The following is a 21,233-nucleotide window of genomic DNA, read 5'->3' as shown; positions in this document are numbered from 1 at the left end:
TATGATAGCGCAGATTCGATATTTATCGAAAGATAGCCCATCCTCTGCATTGATTTCTATTGAACAGTACGTGGAATACTAATATGTACTCACATACCAAATTTTATTGGTCTAACTGATATAGTTATGAAAATATATATATATATATTTGAATATTGGCTACAATAATGGAATCAAATGAATAAAGTGACATCTGTATTGAAAAATACGCAATTCTATTCATGTTTTTATAATGTTATCCATTTCTGTTCATTCTATTGATCCAATATCTATTACTTTATCAACTATGCCCTTCGATGGTGATGATGTGGTATAGCAATTCGATATATTTTAAGGAAACGCAGTTTCGATATTTATCGTATGTGATACTTCATAGACAACATATTTACCGCGTGCATTATGAGGAATACCAATATGTACCCATTTACCAAATTTCATTCACCTACCTCAAACACTTATCAAGTTATGTCAATATTCGTATTTGTTATAATAATCGAATTGAACTTTCGATTATACTGACATCTTTACAGTAAAATGCTCATAGCTATTGATTAGAGTTTCATTCTATGGTCATCCACTATCTATTACCTTATCAGGTATGCCCATGGATTTTAAATTCTATGTGCTATAGCAATTCGATATATTTTAAGGAAACGCAGATTCGATATATATCGAATGTGAAACAACATACAAAACATATTTTCCCTGTGCATTATGAGAAATGACAATGTGTACTTATTTACCAAATTTCATTCATCTACCTCAAATACGTATCAAGTTATGTCAACATTCGTATTTGTTATAATAGTCGAATCGAACATTAGATTATTCTGACAGCTGTACAGTAAAATGCTTATAACTATTGATTAGAATTTCATTTTATGGTCGTACACTATCTATTACCGTATCAACTATGCCGGTTGTTGCTAAATTCTATGTGGTATTGCAATTCGATATATTTTACGGAAACGCATAAACGATATATATCGAATGTGAGACTTCATAAGAAGCATATTTCCCCCGTGCGTTATGGGGACTACCAACATATACCCATTAACCAAATTTAATTCATATACCTCAAATGCTTATCAAGTTATGTCAATATTCGTATTTCTTATAATAATCGAATCGGAATTTCGATTATGCGGACGCTTGTAAGATAAAATTCGCAATTGAAATCATTCAGAATTAATTCTATTGTCATCCACAACTAAATCCAGCCTCAACTTTGCCCGTAGGTATTAAATCCTATGTGTTATAGCAATTCGATATATTTTAAGAAAACGCAGATTCGATATATATCGAATGTGAAACTACATACAGTAACTATTCTCAATGTAGGTCAAGAGGATTACCAAGATGTACTCATTTACCGAATTTCGTTGGTGTAACGAAAATACTTATCAAGTTATGCCAATTTACTTATTTGGTATAATAATCGAACCGAACTTTCGATTAAATTGACACCTGTAAAGTGAAATGCGCAATTATATTCATTCAAATTTGATTCTCTAGTCATCCACTACATATTTCCAACTCAACTCTCCCCGTGGATGTTAAATCCTATGTGGTATATCAATTCGATATATATTTAGAAAACGCAGATTCGATATATATCGAATGTGAGATTACATACCGTACGTATTCCCACTGTACATCATGAGGAATACCAAGATGTACTCATTTACCAAATTTCGTTTCTGTAACAAAAATACTTATCAAGTTATGCCAATATACTTATTTGGTATAATAATCGAATCGAACTTTCGATTAAACTTACACCTGTAAAGTGAAATGTGCATTGCTAGTGTTAAAAATTCAATTCTTTGCTCATCGACTACATATTTCCTACTCAACTCTCCCCGTGGGTGTTAAATCCTATGTGATTTAGCAATTCGATGTATTTTAAGAAAACGCAGATTCGATATATATCGAATTTTAGACTACATACAGTACCTATTCTCAAAGTACATCATGAGGAATACTAAAATGTACTTATTTACCAAATTTGGTTGGTTTACGATAAATACATGTCAAGAATTGCCAATTTACTTATTTGGTATAATAATCGAATCGAAATTTCGATAATACCGACACCTGTACAGTAAAATGCGCAAGGCTACTGATTCAAATAACCTTCTGTGGTCTTACACTATAATATTCTCCCTAAACTTTGCCCGTGGATGTTAAATCCCTCGTATTATAGCAATTCGATATATTTTAAGAAAACGCAGATTCGATATATATCGAATATGAGACAACATAGTAAACATATTTACACAATGCATTATGTGTAATACCAATATGTATCAATTCACTAAATTTCATTGGTCTAACTGTAATACTTATTAAGTTATACCAATATTCGTATTTGCTATAATAATCGAATCGAATTTTCGATTATACTGACACCTGTACAGTAAAATGCGCAATGCTACTGATTTAATTAACCTTCTGTGGTCTTACGCTATAATATTCCTCCTCAACTTTGCCCGTAGATGTTAAATCCTATGTATTATAGCAATTCGATATATTTTAAGAAAACGCAGATTCGATATATATCGAATATAAGACTACATAGTAAACATATTTACACAATGCATTATGTGTAATACCAAGATGTATCTATTCACTAAATTTCATTGGTCTAACAGTATTACTTATTAAGTTATACAAATATTCGTATTTCCTATAATAATCGAATCGAACTCTCGATTATACGGACACCTGTTGAGTAAAATGCGCAAAGGTACTTATTCAAATTACCTTCTATGGTCATACACTATAATATTCCTTCTCAACTTTGCCCGTAGATGTTAAATCCTATGTATTATAGCAATTCGATATATTTTAAGAAAACGCAGATTCGATATATATCGATTGTGTGACTACATAGCAAACATATTTACACACCAGATTTTGAGTAATACCAAGATGTATCAGTTTACCAAATTTCGTTGGCCTAACAAATATACTTACCAAGTTATTCCAATTTACGTATTTGGTAAAATAATCGAATCGAACATTCGATTAAACTGACACCGGTACTCTGAAATACGCATTTCTATTGGGTTATATTCCATTAGTATGTCATTCTTCATGTTATGCTGGCACAACCATCTCAAGCGATGGATAATCCAAAAAGTTATTAGCCTTCGATAATATTCAAGAAAACGTAGATTCGATATATATCTAAAGTTAACTCACCAACAGTAGTCATTTAAACATTGCTGTATGGAGAATACCAAGATGTACCGTTTTGCCAACTTTCATTTGTCTATCCTAAACACCAACAGAGTTATGTTCATTTACTTTTTTCAATGGCGGCATAGGGGAGCCTAAGAGCCAATGGTCCTACCCATCCTGTATTCATATGCATATCCATATTCATGAGATAGCAGATATTAATTTGGAAACAATAGAAAAACGCATTTCGAAAAATGGACCGTGGTCTTTGGTTAAGAATCTCCGTATACATACCCAATGCAAGTTCCCAATGTCTACTGTCATGCTCCCTCCTATAAGGCGATGCGAGTTTTTCTTACCGAGTCCGACCACTTGCCGTTTGGCGGGGAGGAATGGCGGCGATCGCCGGGAAGCCAAAAAAATAATTTGGGAAAATTTCAAAATGAAATAAGTCATTAACTATTACGATACCTAATTAAAAAAGAAAACCCAAAGTCTAACGAATAGTTAGGCTTGTGCCAACAACTTCGCGAGCTACATAGCTTAAGTTTCGTTCGCCAGCTCTCAAATCGAAATCACATAAGAACGCGTGTAAATCGATATCTCGAAATCGGCTCGACTTAGAAGCTCCTAACCCATGCCAAAAAAATCGGCCAAAAAACTAATGTTTCCCATTTGGATCTCGTCCGCGTGCGGCGATTTAAAGTTGGTCATATCGCGAATTTATTTTTTTTCCATAAGAGCCCATGTTAAAGTAGATCGATATATCTCGAAAAGTATCGCACTTTTTGGCATTTTCAGATTTTTTCTCCCGATGAATATTTTTTTAGTTTTTCCACAAAAAATCTCAGCTCGATCGGCCCGGTAGTTTGGGCTGCTAATTATGGTCAATCACGCAATTTTAATGAATTTCCAGCTTTAAATATATAACGAGTATATAATGCTTGAATTCTTCAAGCATGTCATGGTGGGTAAGGAGATATGGTGGTGTCATAAGTAGTTGTGTCTTGGGTCCATAAGGTGTTGAAAAGTTCGAATATTTGCCATGTAAAAGGTAAAGCCATTTGATTAATTTTATGAAAACTCATATTTGATATTTATAAGAACTTAGGCCACTCTCTTCATTTATTTCTATTTGAAAGCAAGTGGAATACTAATATGTACTCACACACGAAATTTCATACCTCTAACTGAAATAGTTATGAAGATATATCAATTTGCATATTTGCTACAATAATCGAATCGAACTAATGAATAAAGTGACATCTGTATTGAAAAATACACAAATCAATTTAAACTTTCATCAAAATATCCATACAAATTCTTTCTACTCATCCATTATCTATAAACCTTCTCGAATATGCCCGTGGATACAAAATATTATGTTGTAAAGCAATGTGATACACCTTAAGTAATCGCATTTTCGATATAAATCGAATGAGAGACTAAATACAAAACATATGTCCTATGTGCATTATGAAGAATACCAATATTTACTCATTTACCAAATTTCATTCATCTACCTCAAATACTTTTCAAGTTATGTCAATATTCGTATTTGTTTTAATAATCGAATCGATATTTCGAATATACTTACATACATAAAGTAAAATGCTCAGAGATATTGATTAATATTCATTCTATGGTCATCCACTATCTCTCACCTTCTCAACTATGCCCGTGGATGCCAAAACCTACGTGGGATAGCAAATCAATAGATTTTAAGGAAACGAAGATTCGATAAATATCGAATTTTAGGCTACATACAAAACGTATTTCCCCTTGGCATAATGAGAAATACCAATATGTACCCATTTACCAAATTTCTTTGATCTACCTGAAATACGTATCAAGTTATATCAATATTCGTATTTGCGATATTAATCGAATCGAACTTACGACTATACTGACATCGGTACAGTGAAATACTCATTGCTATTGATTTAAAATTCGTTCTATGGTCATCAAATATCTATTACCATCACAACTATGCCCGTCAAAGCTATATACTATGTGATATAGCAATTCGATATATTTTGATGAAAAGCGGATTCGATATATATCGAATGTGAGACGACATACAAAACGTATTTCCCCTGCCCGTTTTGTTGACTACCAATATGTACCCATTTACCAAATTTCATTCATCTACTTCAAATACTTCTCAAGTTATGTCAATATTCGTATTTCATATAATAATCGAATCGAACTTCGATTACACTGACATCTATACGGCAAAATTCTCGTAGCTATGGATTCAAAATTCATTCTATGGTCATTCACTATCTAATACCATAATAACTATGCCCGTGGATGCTTAATTTTTCATAGTATAGCAATTCGATACATTTGAAGAAAACGCAGATTCGATATATATCGAATGTGAGACGACATACAAAACTTATATCCCCTTTGCATTATACCAAATGCCAATATGTACCCATTTACCAAATTTCATTCATCTAAGTGAAATAGTTCTCAAGTTATGTCCATATTCCTATTTCTTATTATAATCGAATCGAACGTTCGATTACACTGACATCTGTACGGCAAAATGCTCATAGCTATTGCTTTGAAATTCATTGTATCGTCATCCACTATCTCTTACCATCGCACATATGCCCGTGGATGCCGGATCGTATGTGTTATAGCAATTCGATATATTTTAAGAAAACGCAGATTCGATATATATCGAATGTGAGACAAAATACAAAACGTATATCCCCTGTGCATGATGCCAAATACTAATATCTACCCATTCACCAAATTTCATTCATCCACCTCAAATACTTCCCAAGTTATGTCAATATTCCTATTTCTTATTATAATCGAATCGAACGTTCGATAACACTGAAATCAGTACGGCAAAATTGTCATAGCTATTGATTCGAAAATCATTCTATGGTCATCCACTATCTATTACCATCGCACATATGCCCGTGGATGCCGAATCGTATGTGTTATAGCAATTCGATATATTTTCAGAAAACGCAGATTCGATATATATCGAATAAGGGACTACATACAAAACAAATTTCCCCATTGAATTATGAGCAATACCAATATGTACCAATTTACCAAATTTCATTCATCTACCGCAAATACCTATAAAGTTATCTCAATATTCATTTTAGTTATAATAATCGAATCGAAAATTCGATTATACTGACATAGGTTCTAGGAAATACGCATGTCATTTGTTTTTTTTCTCCATTGGTTGGTGGTTTCACATGTTATGCCGGCATAAGTAACTCTCAAGATATGTATTTCAAATAGTTATTAACATTCGATAGAATTAAAGATAACGTAGGTTCAATATATATCGAAAGTGATTGACATTATTGGATTAAATTTTATATGGTCATAATAATAATACGATGATGTACCTACTCGCCAATTTTCATTGGCCTAGGTGAAATACTTTGGAAGTTATGCTCTTTTTCGTTACACCATTGCAGTAAATTCACCTTCTAAGCCTATGGCCAATGTCAATGGGAAATCCCTATATATAACAAATGACTGTTGCATATGCGATACCGAATACGTAATGAAAAAATCAATACTCAAAAAGTTAGGCGGTGAGGCTTTACTGGGATCATAACCATGTTAGCCCTCTCCAAATTTCATCCGTATACATGCACGTATGAGATAGGGAAATGCGTGTATATCTTGCGGGCACCGACCACCGCCCGTTTGGCGGAGAGGAATGGCGGCGATGGCCGCGGGCTCAAGAAAATAATTTGGGAAAAATTCGGAATGAAATAACTCGTTAAATATTACGAAATCTAAATAAAAATGAAAACCTGGACGTACCGAAGGTACGTTTGTAGGCATGCTTTTTTGAGCTGAATAGCCTATTTTTTAAGCGCCAGCTCTCAAATCGATATTTATCGATCGTCCTATCTCGACAATGTTATTTCGATAATGCTAATAACTCGGAATCGATTCGACATACGAAAATTCCGAGGTAGCCAAAAAATCAGGTAAAAAATTAGATAAATTGTATTTGGCGGCGACGGTCCTACTACTTTTGCAAGTGGGTCAAAAAAAATTCCAAAGTTGGTCCATAAGAAAAGCATTGTCGATTTTCAAAAATTATTTCGACAGTGATCGAAAGAGTTCGACGAATATCGACGGTACCAAAAAATCGACCAAAAAATCTAGTTTACGTCAATGGGAGACGATTACCCTGAGACGCCTAGTTATGTCGTAATTAAGGAAATAGTTTTAGTCCCATAAGGCTGCCATGTTAATTCAAGTCGATATATATCGAAAAGTATCGCACTTTTCGGAATTTTGAGATTTTTCCTCCCGATGAATTTTTTTTTAATTTTACCACCGAAAATTTCATCTCGATCGGCCCGGTAGTTTGGGCTGTGAATTTGTATCAATGAGTCAGTGATCAATCGTTTTGCAGCTATTATATATCCAACGAGTATATTGGCGCTTGAATTCTTCAAGCGTGTCGTGGTGGGTATAGTGTGTATCGTTGTGTCCTAAGTAGTTTGGTCTTGGGTCCATAAGTTGTTGAAAAGTTCGAAAAATTCTCCATGTCAAAGGTAAAGCCGTTCGATTAATTTTATGAAAACTCTTATTTGATATTAATTGTAACTTAGCCCATTGTCTTCATTATTTTCTATTTGGCAGCAAGTGGAATACTAATATGTATTCACACACGAAATTTCATACCTCTAACTGAAATAGTTATTAAGATATGTCAATTTGCATATTTGCTACAATAATCAAATCGAACTTATGCTTAATGTGACATCTGTGTTGAAAAATACGCAAATCTATTCAAACTTTCATCATTATATCCATACGGATTCATCACATTCATCCATTATCTATAATCCTTCTCAAATATGCCCTTGGATACTAAATATTTTGATATAAAGCAATTTGATACATTTTAAGTAATCGCAGATTCGATATATATCGAATGAGAGACTAAATACAAAACATCTTTCCTAATTGCATTATGAGGAATACCAATATTTACTCATTCACCAAATTTCATTCATCTACTTCAAATACTTTTCAAGTTATGTCAATATTCGTATTTGTTATAGTAATCGAATCGATATTTCGAAAAAACTTACATATATAATGTAAAATGCTAATAGATATTGATTAATATTCATTCTATGGTCATCCACTATCTCTCACCTTCTCAACTTTGCCCGTGGATGCTAAAACCTACGTGGTATAGCAAATCGATACATTTTAAGGAAACGCAGATTCGATATATATCGAATGTTAGACTACATACAAAACAAATTTCACTCTTGGATTAAGAAGAATACCAATATGTACCCATGTACCAAATTTCTTTGATCTACCTGAAATACTTATCAAGTTATATCAATTAACGTATTTGCCGTAATAATCGAATCGAACTTACGATTATACTGACATCGGTACAGTGAAATACTCATTGCTATTGATTGAAGTTGCGTTCTATGATCATCAAATATCTATTACCATCACAACTATGCCCGTGGATGCTAAATACTATGTGATATAGCAATTCGATATATTTTAATGAAAAGCGGATTCGATATATATCGAATGTGAGACGACATACAAAACGTATTTCCCCTGTGCGTTATGAGGAATACCAATATGTACCCATTCACCAAATTTCATTCATGTATCTCAAATAATTCTCAGTTATGTCAATATTCGTATTTCATATAATAATCGAATCGAACTTCGATTATAATGACATCTGTATGGTAAAATTCTCATATTTATTTCTTCGAATTTCATTCTATGGTGATCCACTATCTATTTCAATCACAACTATGCCCGTGGATGCTTAATTTTTACGTAGTATAGCAATTCGATACATTTGCAGAAAACGCAGGTTCGATATATATCGAATGTGAGACGACATACAAAACGTATATCCCCTGTTCATTATGCCAAATACCAATATGTACCCATTTACCAAATTTCATTCATCTACCTCAAACACTTCTCAAGTTATGTCAATATTACTATTTCTTGTTATAATCGAATCGAACGTTCGATTATACTGACATATGTGCGGCAAAATGCTCAAAGCTATTGATTCGAAATTCAATCTATGGTCATCCATTATCTATTACCATCGCGCATATGCCCGTGGATGCCAAATCGTATGTGTTATAGCAATTCGATATATTTTAAGAAAACGCAGATTCGATATATATCGACTGTTAGACGACATGCAAAATGTTTATACCCTTTGAATTATGCTAAATACTAATATGTACCCAGATACCAATTTTCATTCATCCACTTCAAATACTTCTCAAGTTATGTCAATATTCCTATTTCTTATTATAATCGAATCGAACGTTCGATTGCACTGACATCTGTACGGCAAAATGCTCATAGTTTTTGTTTCGAATTTAATTCTATGGTCATCCACAATCTATTAGCATCACAACTATGCCCTTGGATGCTTAATTTTACGTAGTATAGCAATTCGATATATTTTAAGAAAACGCAGATTCGATATATATCGAATGTGAGACGATATATTAAACGTATATCCCCAGTGCATTATGCCAAATACCAATATGTACCCATTTACCAATTTTCATTCATCTACTTCAAATACTTCTCAAGTTATGTCAATATGCCTATTTCTTATTATAATCGAATCGAACGTTCGATAACACTGACATCTTTACGGCAAAATTCTCATAGCTATTGATTCGAAATTCATTCTTTGGTCATCCACTATCTCTTACCATTGCACATATGCCCGTGGATGCCGAAATGCCCGTGGATGCCAAATCGTATGTGTTATAGCAATTCGATATATTTTAAGAAAACGCAGATTCGATATATATCGACTGTTAGACGACATGCAAAATGTTTATACCCTTTGAATTATGCTAAATACTAATATGTACCCAGATACCAATTTTCATTCATCCACTTCAAATACTTCTCAAGTTATGTCAATATTCCTATTTCTTATTATAATCGAATCGAACGTTCGATTGCACTGACATCTGTACGGCAAAATGCTCATAGTTTTTGTTTCGAATTTAATTCTATGGTCATCCACAATCTATTAGCATCAGAACTATGCCCTTGGATGCTTAATTTTACGTAGTATAGCAATTCGATATATTTTAAGAAAACGTAGATTCGATATATATCGAATGTGAGACGATATATTAAACGTATATCCCCAGTGCATTATGCCAAATACCAATATGTACCCATTTACCAATTTTCATTCATCTACTTCAAATACTTCTCAAGTTATGTCAATATGCCTATTTCTTATTATAATCGAATCGAACGTTCGATAACACTGACATCTTTACGGCAAAATTCTCATAGCTATTGATTCGAAATTCATTCTTTGGTCATCCACTATCTCTTACCATTGCACATATGCCCGTGGATGCCGAATCGTATGTGTTATAGCAATTCGATATATTTTAAGAAAACGCAGATTCGATATATATCGAATATGGGACTACATACAAAAGAAATTTCCCCATTGAATTATGAGCAATACCAATATGTACCAATTTACCAAATTTCATTCATCTATCGCAAATACTTAAAAAGTTATCTCAATATTCATTTTAGTTATAATAATCGAATCGAATAATTCGATTATACTGACATAGGTTCTCGGAAATACGCATGTCATTTGTTTTTTTTTCCATTGGTTGGTCGGTTCACATGTTATGCCGGCACAACTATCCCCGGAGATGAGTATTCCAATAAGTAATTAGCTTTCGATAAAATCCAAGAAAACGTAGTTTCGATATATATCGAAAGAAATGACCAGTACTGGACTACATTTTATATGGTCAAATGTACAATACAATGATGTACCTATTCGCCAAATTTCATAGGCCTAGGTGAAATACTTTGGAAGTTATGCGCATTTCCGTTTCACCATAGCAGCAAAGTCACCTTCTAAAGCATAGGCCCATGTCAATGCAAAATCCGTATACATAACAAATGAGTGTCGCCTATGCGATACTGGTTTCGTAATGAAAAAATCAATACTTTAAAAAGTTATGCCGTGAGGCTTTACTGGGTATAGTCCTGTCAGCCCTCCGCAAATTTCACCCGCCTAAATACATGAATGGGATAGGGAAATGCGTGTATTTCTTCCGGAGACCGACCACCGCCCGCTTGGCGGGGAGGAATGGCGGCGATTGCCGCGGGCTCAAGAAAATAATTTGGGAAAAATTCGGAATGAAATAACTCGTTAAATATTACGAAATCTAAATAAAAATGAAAACCTGGACGTACCGAAGGTACGTTTGTAGGCATGCTTTTTTGAGCTGAATAGCCTAATTTTGAAGCGCCAGCTCTCAAATCGATATTTATCGATCGTCCTATCTCGACAATGTTATTTCGATAATGCTAATAACTCGGAATCTATTCGACATACGGTAGTTCCGATAAGGCCAAAAAATCAGGTAAAAAATAAGAATCAACGTATTAGGCGGCGAACGACGTACTATTTTTGCAAGTGGGTCAAAAAAAATTCCAAAGTTGGTCCATAAGAAAAGCATTGTCGATTTTTAAAAATTCATTTCTTAACGATCGATAGATTTTTACGAAAGATCGAGGATCCAAAAAATCAACCAAAAAATGTAGTTTACGTCAGTGAGAGACGATTACCCTGAGACACTTAGTTATGACGATATTAAGGAAAGAGTTTTAGTCCCATAAGGCTGCCATGTTAATTCAACTCGATATATATCGAAATGTATCGCACTTTTCGGAATTTTGAGATTTTTCCTCCCGATGAATTTTTTTTTAGTTTTGCCACCGAAAATTTCATCTCGATCGATTCGTCAGTTTGGGCTGTGAATTTGTATCAATGAGTCAGTCAGTCAATAAAATTGCAGCTTTTATATATCTAACGAGTATATAATGCTTGAATTCTTCAAGCGTGTCGTGGTGGGTAAGGAGATATGGTGGTGTCATAAGTAGTTGTGTCTTGGGTCCATAAGTTGTTGAAAAGTTCGAAAATTTCACCATGTCAAAGGTAAAGCCAGTCGATTAATTTTATGAGAACTCATATTTGATATTAATTGGAACTTAGCCCATAGTCTTCATTAATTTCTATTTGACAGCAAGTGGAATACTAATATGTACTCACAAACGAAATTTCATACCTCTAACTGAAATAGTTATGAAGATATGTCAATTTGCATATTTGCTACAATAATCGAATCGAACTTATGAATAAAGTGACATCTGTATTGAAAAATACACAAATCTATTCATACTTTCATCAAAATATCCAAACAAATTCATTCTATTCATCCATTATCTATAAACATTCTCGAATATGCCCGTGGATACAAAATATTATGTTGTAAAGCAATGTGATGCACCTTAAGTAATCGCATTTTCGATATATATCGAATGAGAGACTAAATACAAAACATATGTCATATGTGCATTTTGAAGAATACCAATATTTACTCATTTACCAAATTTCATTCATCTACCTCAAATACTTTTCAAGTTATGTCAATATTCGTATTTGTTATAATAATCGAATCGATATTTCGAATATACTTACATACATAAAGTAAAATGCTCAGAGATATTGATTAATATTCATTCTATGGTCATCCACTATCTCTCACCTTCTCAACTATGCCCGTGGATGCCAAAACCTACGTGGTATAGCAAATCGATACATTTTAAGGAAACGAAGATTCGATATATATCGAATGTGAGGCTACATACAAAACGTATTTCCCCTTTGCATTTGCTTGAATTCTTCAAGCATGTCGTGGTGGGTAAGAAGATATGGTGGTGTCATAAGTAGTTGTGTCTTGGGTCCATAAGGTGTTGAAAAGTTCGAATATTCGACATGTCAATGGTAAAGCCATTTGATTAATTTTATGAAAACTCATATTTGATATTTATAAGAACTTAGGCCACTGTCTTCTTTTATTTCTATTTGACAGCAAGTGGAATACTAATATGTACTCACACACTAAATTTCATACCTCTAACTGAAATAGTTATGAAGATATGTCAATTTGCATATTTGCTACAATAATCGAATCGAACTTATGAATAAAGTGACATCTGTATTGAAAAATACACAAATCTATTCATACTTTCATCAAAATATCCAAACAAATTCATTCTATTCATCCATTATCTATAAACCTTCTCGAATATGCCCGTGGATACAAAATATTATGTTGTAAAGCAATGTGATACACCTTAAGTAATCGCATTTTCGATATATATCGAATGAGAGACTAAATACAAAACATATGTCCTATGTGAATTTTGAAGAATACCAATATTTACTCATTTACCAAATTTCATTCATCTACCTCATATACTTTTCAAGTTATGTCAATATTCGTATTTGTTATAATAATCGAATCGATATTTCGAATATACTTACATACATAAAGTAAAATGCTCAGAGATATTGATTAATATTCATTCTATGGTCATCCACTATCTCTCACCTTCTCAACTATGCCCGTGGATGCCAAAACCTACGTGGTATAGCAAATCGATACATTTTAAGGAAACGAAGATTCGATATATATCGAATGTGAGGCTACATACAAAACGTATTTCCCCTTGGCTTAATGAGAAATACCAATATGTACCCATTTACCAAATTTCTTTGATCTACCTGAAATACTTATCAAGTAAAATCAATATTCGTATTTGCGATATTAATCGAATCGAACTTACGATTATACTGACATCGGTACAGTGAAATACTCATTGCTATTGATTAAAGTTGCGTTCTATGGTCATCAAATATCTATTACCATCACAACTATGCCCGTGGATGCTAAATACTATGTGATATAGCAATTAGATATATTTTAATGAAAAGCGGATTCGATATATATCGAATGTGAGACGACATACAAAACGTATTTCCCCTGTGCGTTATGAGGAATACCAATATGTACCCATTCACCAAATTTCATTCATGTATCTCAAATTATTCTCAAGTTATGTCAATATTCGTATTTCATATAATAATCGAATCGAACTTCGATTATAATGACATCTGTATGGTAAAATTCTCATATATATTTCTTCGAATTTCATTCTATGGTGATGCACTATCTATTTCAATCACAACTGTGCCCGTGGATGCTTAATTTTTACGTAGTATAGCAATTCGATACATTTGAAGAAAACGCAGATTCGATATATATCGATTGTGAGACGACGTACAAAACGTATATCCCCTTACCATTATGCCAAATACCAATATGTACCCATTTACCAAATTTCATTCATCTACCTTAAACACTTCTCAAGTTATGTCAATATTCCTATTTCTTATTATAATCGAATCGAACGTTCGATTACACTGACATATGTGCGGCAAAATGCTCAAAGCTATTGATTCGAAATTCAATCTATGGTCATTTATTATCTATTACCATCGCGCATATGCCCGTGGATGCCGAATCGTATGTGTTATAGGAATTCGATATATTTAAGAAAACGCAGATTCGATATATATCGAATATGGGACTACATACAAAACAAATTTCCCCATTGAATTATGAGCAATACCAATATGTACCAATTTACCAAATTTCATTCATTTACCTCAAATACTTCCCAAGTTATGTCAATATTCCTATTTCTTATTATAATCGAATCGAACGTTCGATAACACTGAAATCTGTACGGCAAAATGCTCATAGCTATTGATTCAAAAATCATTCTATGGTCATACACTATCTATTACCATCGCACATATGCCCGTGGATGCCGAATCGTATGTGTTATAGTAATTCGATATATTTTAAGAAAACGCAGATTCGATATATATCGAATATGGGACTATATACAAAACAAATTTCCCCATTGAATTATGAGCAATACCAATATGTACCAATTTACCAAATTTCATTCATCTACCGCATATGCTTATAAAGTTATCTCAATATTCATTTTAGTTATAATAATCGAATCGAACATTCGATTACACTGACAATGGTACTCTGTTATACGGAAGTCAATTGGTTTATTTTCCATTAGTAGGTCGTTCCTCATGATATGCTGGCATAAGTATCTCCCAAGATATGTATTTCAAATAGTTATTAACTTTCGATAGAATTAAAGAAAACGTAGGTTCGATATATATCGAAAGTGATGGCCATTATTGGACTAAATTTTATATGGTCATAATTACAATACAACGATGTACCTATCTGCCAAATTTCATAGGCCTAGGTGAAATACTTTGGAAGTTATGCTCTTTTCCATTACACCATTGCAGTAAATTCACCTTCTAAGCCTATGGCCAATGTCAAAGGGAAATCCGTATATATAACAAATGACTGCTGCATATGCGATACCGAATACGTAATGAAAAAATCAATACTCAAAAAAGTTAGGCGGTGAGGCTTTACTGGGATCATAACCATGTTAGCCCTCTCCAAATTTCATCCGTATACATGCACGTATGAGATAGGGAAATGCGTGTATATCTTACGGGCACCGACCACCGCCCGTTTGGCGGAGAGGAATGGCGGCGATTGCCGCGGGCTCAAGAAAATAATTAGGGAAAAATTCGGAATGAAATAACTCGTTAAATATTACGAAATCTAAATAAAAATGAAAACCTGGACGTACCAAAGGTACGTTTGTAGGCATGCTTTTTTGAGCTGAATAGCCTAATTTTGAAGCGCCAGCTCTCAAATCGATATTTATCGATCGTCCTATCTCGACAATGTTATTTCGATAATGCTTATAACTCGGAATCTATTCGACATACGAATTTTCCGAGATAGCCAAAAAATCAGGTAAAAAATTAGAAAAAACGTGTTAGGCGGCGAACGTCCCACTACTTTTGCAAGTGGGTCAAAAAAAAATCCAAAGTTGGTCCATTAGAAAAGCATTGTCGATTTTTAAAAATTATTTCGACCGTGATCGAGAGAGATCGATGAAAAACCAAGGTATCAAAAAATCGACCAAAAAATCTAGTTTACGTCAATGGGAGAAGATGTCTCTGGGATATTTATTCGCGACGATATTAAGGAAAGAGTTTTAGTCCCATAAGGCTGCCATGTTAATTCAACTCGATATATATCGAAAAGTATCGAACTTTTTTGAATTTTCAGATTTATTCTCCCGATGAATATTTTTTTAGTTTTACCACCGAAAATTTCATCTCGATCGATTCGGCAGTTTGGGCTGTGAATTTGTATCAATCAGTCAGTCATCAATCACTTTGCAGCTTTTATATATGTAACGAGTATATTGGCGCTTGAATTCTTCAAGCGTGTTAGTGAAAGGTGTGGAGATAGTGTTGTGTCACAAGAAGCTTAGTCCGGGGTCCATAAGTTGTTAAAAAGTTCGAAAATTCCACCATGTCAAGTTGAAGTAATTCGACATAAATTATGAAAACGCATAATCAATATATATCGACAGTTAGCCCATTACCTTCATTGTTTTCTATTGGGAAGTAAGTGGTATACCAACACGTACCCACACTACAAATATCATTGTTCTAACTGAAATAGTTTTGAAGATATGTCAATTTGATTATTAGCTACAGTAATGCAATCGAACTTATGAGTAAAGTTACATCTGTGTATAAAAAATAGGCAAATGATTTCATATTTTCAGTATGTTACTCATTTCTATTCATTCTATCCATCCACTATCTATAACCTTCTAAACTATGCTCGTAGCTGCTAAATTCTACGTGTTATAGCAATTCGATACATTTTAAGGAAGCGCAGATTCGATATATGTCGAATGAGAGATTACATACAAAACATTTTTCATATAAGCATTAAGAGGAACACCAATATGTACCCATTTACCAAATTTCTTTGATCTACCTGAAATACTTATCAAGTTATATTAATATACGTATTACCCGTAAAATCGAATCGAACTTACGATTATACTGACATCTGTACAGTGGAATACTCATCACTATTGATTAGAGTTTCGTTCTATGGTCATTTTATATCTATTATCATCACAACTTTGCCCGTGGATGCTAAATTCTATGTGATATAGGTTTTCGATATATTTGAAGGAAAAGAGGATTCGATATATATCGAAAGTCAGTAGACATACAAAACGTATTTCCCCAGCGCGTTTTGTAGATTACCAATATGTACCCATTTACCAAATTTCTTTGATCTACCTGAAATACTTATCAAGTTATATTAATATACGTATTTGCCGTAATATTCGAATCGAACTTACGATTATACTGACATCTGTACAGTGAAATACTCATCGCTATTGATAAGAGTTTCGTTCTATGGTCATATAATATCTTTTACCATAAACAACTATGCCCGTGGATGCAAAATTTAATGTGATACAGCTATTCGATACATTTTAAGGAAACGCTGATTCCATATATATCGAATTTGAGACGACATACAAAACGTAATTCCTCTTCGCGTTATGTGGAATACCATTATGTACCCATTTATCAAATTTCATTCATCTACTTCAAATACTTCTCAAGTTATGTCAATATGCGTATTTCAGATAACAATCGAATCGAACTTTCGATTATACTGACATCTGCATGGTAAATATCTCATAGCTATTGCATCAAATTTTATTCTATGGTCATCCACTCTCTATTACCATAAAAACTATGCCCGTGGATGCTTAATTCTTACGTGGTAATTCAATTCGATACCTTTGAAGAAAACGTAGATTCGATATATATCGAATGTTAGACGACATAACAAACGTATTTCCCCTGCCCGTTTTGTTGACTACCAATATGTACCCATTTACCAAATTTCATTCATCTACTTCAAATGCTTCTCAAGTTATGTCAATATTCGTATTTCATATAATAATCGAATCGAACTTCGATTACACTGACCACTATACGGCAAAATTCTCGTAGCTATGGATTCAAAATTCATTCTATAGTCATTCACTATCTAATACCATAACAACTATGCCCGTGGATGCTTAATTTTTCATGGTATAGCAATTCGATACATTTGAAGAAAACGCAGATTCGATATATATATCGAATGTGAGACGACATACAAAACATATATCCCCTGTGCATTATACCAAATGCCAATATGTACCCATTTACCAAATTTCATTCATCTAAGTGAAATAGTTCTCAAGTTATGTCCATATTCCTATTTCTTATTATAATCGAATCGAACGTTCGATTACACTGACATCTGTACGGCAAAATGCTCATAGCTATTGCTTTGAAATTCATTGTATCGTCATCCACTATCTCTTACCATCGCACATATGCCCGTGGATGCCGGATCGTATGTGTTATAGCAATTCGATATATTTTAAGAAAACGCAGATTCGATATATATCGAATGTGAGACAAAATACAAAACGTATATCCCCTGTGCATGATGCCAAATACCAATATCTACCCATTCACCAAATTTCATTCATCTACCTCAAATACTTCCCAAGTTATGCCAATATTCCTATTTCTTATTATAATCGAATCGAACGTTCGATAACACTGAAATCAGTACGGCAAAATTCTCATAGCTATTGATTCGAAAATCATTCTATGGTCATCCACTATCTATTACCATCGCACATATGCCCGTGGATGCCAAAATGTATGTGTTATAGCAATTCGATATATTTTAAGAAAACGCAGATTCGATATATATCGAATATGGGACTACATACAAAACAAATTTCCCCATTGAATTATGAGCAATACCAATATGTACCAATTTACAAAATTTCATTCATCTACCGCAAATACTTATAAAGTTATCTCAATATTTATTTTAGTTATAATAATCGAATCGAAAATTCGATTATACTGACGCAGGCTCTCTGAAATATCCATGTCGTCTGTTTTTTTTCCAATAGGTTGGTCGTTTTTACATGTTATGTCGGCACAACTTTCCCCCGGAGATGAGTATTCCAATAAGTTATTAACATTCGATAGAATTAAAGAAAACGTAGGTTCGATATATATCGAAAGTGATGGCCATTATTGGACTAAATTTTATATTTTCATAATAACAAATCAATGATGTACCTATATACCAAATGTCATAGGCCTAGGTGAAATACTTTGGAAGTTATGCTCTTTTCCATTACACCATTGCAGTAAATTCACCTTCTAAGCCTATGGCCGATGTCAATGGGAAATCCGTATATATAACAAATGACTGTTGCATATGCGATACCGAATACGTAATGAAAAAATCAATACTCAAAAAAGTTAGGTGGTGAGGCTTTACTGGGATCATAACCATGTTAGCCCTCTCCAAATTTCATCCGTATACATGCACGTATGAGATAAGGAAATGCGTGTATATCTTACGGGCACCGACCTTCGCCCGTTTGGCGGAGAGGAATGGCGGCGATTTTGGGGGCTCAAGAAAATAATTTGGGAAAAATTCGGAATGAAATAACTCGTTAAATATTACGAAATCTAAATAAAAATGAAAACCTGGACGTACCGAAGGTACGTTTGTAGGCATGCTTTTTTGAGCTGAATAGCCTAATTTTGAAGCGCCAGCTCTCAAATCGATATTTATCGATCGTCCTATCTCGACAATGTTATTTCGATAATGCTAATAACTCGGAATCTATTCGACGTACGAAAATTCCGAGATAGCCAAAAAATCAGGTAAAAAATTAGATAAATGGTATTAGGCGGCGACGGTCCTACTACTTTTGCAAGTGGGTCAAAAAAAATTCCAAAGTTGGTCCATAAGAAAAGCATTGTCGAGTTTCAAAAATTATTTCGACTGTGATCGAGAGAGTTCGACGAAAAACGAAGGTACCAAAAAATTGACCGAAAAATCTAGTTTACGTCAATGGGAGACGATTACCCTGAGACACTTATTTACGGCGATATTAAGGAAATAGTTTTAGTCCCATAAGGCTGCCATGTTAATTCAAGTCGATATATATCGAAAAGTATCGAATTTTTCGAGATTTTGAGATTTTTCCTCCCGATGAATTTTTTTTTAGTTTTACCACCAAAAATTTCAACTCGATCGCCCCGGTAGTTTGGGCTGCGAATTTGTATCAATGAATAAGTGATCAATGACATTGCAGCTTTAATATATCCAATATGTAATGAGAGGCAAAGACCTGACCTTCATATGATGGTAACAATTATATCACTGATACAACTACCGATAAACCGTAAAATGAGTAAAAATCTAGAAATACAGAGTGGAAAAAGTCCAACTTAGTACATTTTATTTAATACGAATAAAGCGAAGAAATTAAATTTAATATACGAATAAATAATACGAATAAATACGAATAATTCGAGCTAAAACAGTTACCATTGCCGCCAAACTTGGGAAAACAATTGTTAATATCCAATTGATCGAAAATTTTAACATGGAAAAAGTTTAGGTTTGGATTTTCGACATTGAGCAATTCAGCATAAATCTCATACCGAAAAAGAAAACCAATAGACTGGGATCACGGCTAAATGTTTACTCAGCATGGGGAATAATGAAACTCACCGAGTATAAAGATGGCAGATGCTAAAGTTATTAAATAAGTCTCCCGCCATTGTGTTAAAGCTACAGTATAGCGAAATTAAAAATTAAGTTAAAAAGACAGAAAACAGACTTAATGAAAAAAATCCTTCCTACATAGAGGAATAGAGGAGTGGAACGACCTACCTCAAGTTATTTTTAAGATCTTCCCTGCAAATGCGAAAATTTTTAGGAAGAAGTGCTCATCACTCATTGGTTAATTACATAGTGGTTTAAAAGGGAGAGTGTGAAATTGTGTCTTAGTAGTATGAGATTAGAATTAATGCATTACTTTTTACCATGGGTGTCTTTTCTGTTTCTCAACTCTGTATTAGTTAGGTACATTTGTTATTCATGTGTATATAATTAATGCTCCCATCAGGCAATAGTGTACTTGCAGCAATGTGTAATAATAATAGTAATAATAATACTAATAATAATAATAATTCGATGGAGAAATGAGAGCAACGCATAGAGTGCGGGCAGGTTGAAAGGCAAAATTTAAAAAGCAGAAGTCTGACGGTCAACAGCCGGGTGTTTGTGTGTGTG

The 21,233-nt window shown here is 33.6% G+C and overlaps 1 protein-coding gene across 1 annotated transcript in view; it reads right to left on the bottom strand.

Moving 5' to 3' along the window:
• LOC124158010 (patj homolog) overlaps positions 1-21,233 on the bottom strand; it is a 142,693-nt gene that overhangs the window by 41,930 nt on the left and 79,530 nt on the right. The window lies entirely within an intron of this gene.

Source organism: Ischnura elegans, chromosome 4 (genome assembly GCF_921293095.1).
Source record: "Ischnura elegans chromosome 4, ioIscEleg1.1, whole genome shotgun sequence".
NCBI classification, from domain to species: domain Eukaryota; kingdom Metazoa; phylum Arthropoda; class Insecta; order Odonata; family Coenagrionidae; genus Ischnura; species Ischnura elegans.
The sequence above is the reverse complement of the archived record's forward strand: the minus strand, read 5'-3'. Positions and strand labels throughout refer to the sequence as shown.